We start from the raw sequence: 3161 nt of genomic DNA on the forward strand, positions 1-3161 counted from the left end.
AAGCAAGGTTGTGTCATCTGTATAATGCAGGCTGTTAATGAGTCTTCCTCCAACTCTGATGCCACATTCTTCTTCATATAGTCCAACATATTGAACATAAAGCTGGACCATATGTTCAATCTGATACACGAGATCAAATGTGTGGCTCCTGTCCGGAGGCAGGATGAGAAGGCAGGGACAGAAATTGGTTGAATGGACACAGGGAACCCAGGGTAGAAAGAGAGAGTGTGCTATCACATTGTGGGGATTGCAACTAATGTCACAAAACAGTATGTGTATAAATTTTTGTATAAGAAATTAACTTGAGCTGTAAACTTTCACTGAAAGCACAATTAAAAAAAAAGAAGTGAGAGACTTCACGTGGCCTGTAAAGCCTAAAATATTTACTCCCTGGCCCTTCACAGAAAGAGTTTGCCAATCCCTGACCTAAATTAGTCTGCACAGCTAAAGAGGCGAGCGACTGGCACCAAGCCCTGACCAAGTTATTAATTTGCCAATTACTCTAGGAATCCCTAGGTGGTGCGTCTCAGTCACCTAGTGCTGCTATAACAGAAATAGCACAGGTGCATGGCTTTAACAAAGGGAAGTTTATTCTCTCACAGTCCAGTAGGCTACAAGTCCAAATTCAGGGCATCAGCTCCAGGAGAAGGCTTTCTCTCTCTGCCAGCTCTGGAGGAAGGTCCTTGTGATGCATCAGTCTTCCCTTGGACTGTGAGCATCTCAGTGCAGGAACCTCAGGTCTAAAAGACACGCTCTGCTCCCGGCACTGCTTTCTTGGTGGTATGAAGTCCCCCTGTCTCTCTGCTCACTTTTCTCTTTTATATTTCAAAAGAGATTGGCTTAAGACACTAATCTTGTAGACCTCATCAATATAACTGCTGCTAATCCATCTTATTACATCATAGTGATAGCATTTACAACACATAGGGAAATCACATCAGATGAGAAAATGGTAGACAATCATACAATACTGGGAATCATGACCTAGCCAAGTTGACAGATATTTTTGGGGGACACAATTCAATCCATGACATGGTAGAAATGGTTAAGCGCTTGACTACTAACGGGAAGGTTGGTGGTTCAAACCCACCCAGAGGGACTTTGGAAGTAAAGGCCTGGTGATTTGCTGCCAGGGGTCACAGTCTTGGAAACCCTGTGGAATGCAGTTCTAGTCTGACACACATGGGATCGCCATGAGTCAGAGCTTATCAACTATTCTAAATCACCATGCCTGGTTTGGGTAGGAGAATAAAAGTGTAATGCACTGCATCTACACTAACACTTTTGCTAGGAAGACAGTAAACCCTGAAAAAGAAGAGCTACCATGTGAGACTGCCAAATGGCATGGTGCGGTATCAGGGGAAGGGTTATAGAGACCTTGGCGTTTCTCAAGGGGAAGAGGACCTGTGATGAGCCCAGAACTGACTCTTTCAGTTCTTCTACTGGAACAAAATGCTAAAAATACAAAGAGATGGCAGAGCCCACAGCCAGCTGTATGTAGTCAAAGAAGCACTGAAAAAGCGAAATAAAACTCAGTAAGGAAAAGAAGGTCATGAATTTACAGGGTAGCTCTTTGGACAGAACCTTCTGGACCTTGGCTGGGGGAGGGAAGCATCCGTAGGGGGACTGGGGAAGGCGAGGGAGAGAAGAGGCAGCAAAAAAGCCACTGAGAGGGCCTAGTTCTGTGGCTGCCCCAGCCTTGGTAGCCTCAATCGCTTATCACGTTTCTCCCAACCCGTGGTAAGGAATGTCATCGCTGAAATATCAGCCCGAGGAGAGTAAACACAACTGTCCACTTCCATTAACTTGAACCAATTAATCTGGCTCTCTTTCGAAGGAGGACCAGGTTCTATTCCTTTCCATGGTGAAAGGTTTGCTTGTCTCATATCAAGTGAGCACATATATTTCCAAAGAACAACAATAGCTCCCTTTCTTGAGAGAGCAGAAAAGCCAAAATCTATCAAATAGACTGTGGCAGGATATCCATAAAGCCAACCTGTGTTCCAAAATGCTAGAGGGCAAATAAAAAGACAGAAGGATATTATAAAACTGCCATGTGTTACAAAATAGATCTCAGGATATCCTGGTTGGAGGTCATCTTTAAGGTCCACCAGTCCCCTCCACACTTCCAACAAAGCTGCCTACAAAACCTAACCCTTAAAAGAGAAAAAGCACGTGTCATGCTTGGCTTTTGGCATGGAATATTCTTTTTTTTTTTTAATAAATTAAAAAACGTATGCAATCAAATACAAACCTCTTTCCTTCTTTTAAGACCTATCTGTACAGGATCAAACTGACAACAGCAACTTGGTTAACTTGAAAGGTTAGATAGGAAATTTGGGGACAGTGAGTTTATGTTAATGGGGGAGGAACAACTGGGAATGAGGGGGAGAATGGTTATGCAACTTGAATGTAATTAATTCCACTGAATTGTACACGTAGAGACTGTTGAATTGGTGTCTGTTCTGCTGTGTATATTGTCAACAACAAAAAATAAATTAAAAAACAAACAAAAAGACTCTTTCCTCACACATGCTATAATATATACGAACCTTGAAAACTTTATGCTGAGTGAAATCAGTCAGTCGCAGAAGAAAACATATTATATGATCCCACTTACATGAACTATCTAGAATAGATAAATGTAGAGAGACCAAAGTTTATTACTGGTTACTAAAGGGTATTAGGGGTGGTGGTGGGGGAGGTGGACACAACGCTTACAGGACACTGAGCTTCTGTTAAGGGTGACGGAAACATTTGGGGACGTTTAATGGTGATGGTTGAACATGAGGAACGTAACTAATGTCACTGAACCATACATGTGAAGACTGTGCAAATGGCAAATGATTTGTTACCTAAATATTTGCCATAATTAAAAAAAAATTAATTAAAAAGACAAAAAAAACCTTTCTTTAACCCATGAATTCCTGCCTTTCTCGAGTCCACCTTCCCTTATCACGCTATTTCTCTCCCCTACCAGAGACTGAGTTCCTTCAGGAAATGACTGATCGCTGCAGCACACTGCTTGGTCCATGGTAGCTGGGGAGCAGGACTTCAGCCTACTGAAGTTTTGCTGCCACCTACTGGTTGTGTGAGCTGGGACAGTTTTGCTGCCACCTACTGGTTGTGTGAGCTGGGAGAGTTTTGCTGCCACCTACTGG

The 3161-nt window shown here is 42.8% G+C and overlaps 1 protein-coding gene across 1 annotated transcript in view; it reads right to left on the reverse strand.

The window, feature by feature from the left end:
- The window catches only part of DCPS (decapping enzyme, scavenger), a 76852-nt gene that overhangs the window by 69539 nt on the left and 4152 nt on the right, over positions 1-3161 (reverse strand). The gene's annotated exons all lie outside the window — the stretch shown is intronic.

This window comes from Trichechus manatus, unplaced genomic scaffold (genome assembly GCF_000243295.1).
Source record: "Trichechus manatus latirostris isolate Lorelei unplaced genomic scaffold, TriManLat1.0 scaffold00064, whole genome shotgun sequence".
NCBI lineage: Eukaryota > Metazoa > Chordata > Mammalia > Sirenia > Trichechidae > Trichechus > Trichechus manatus.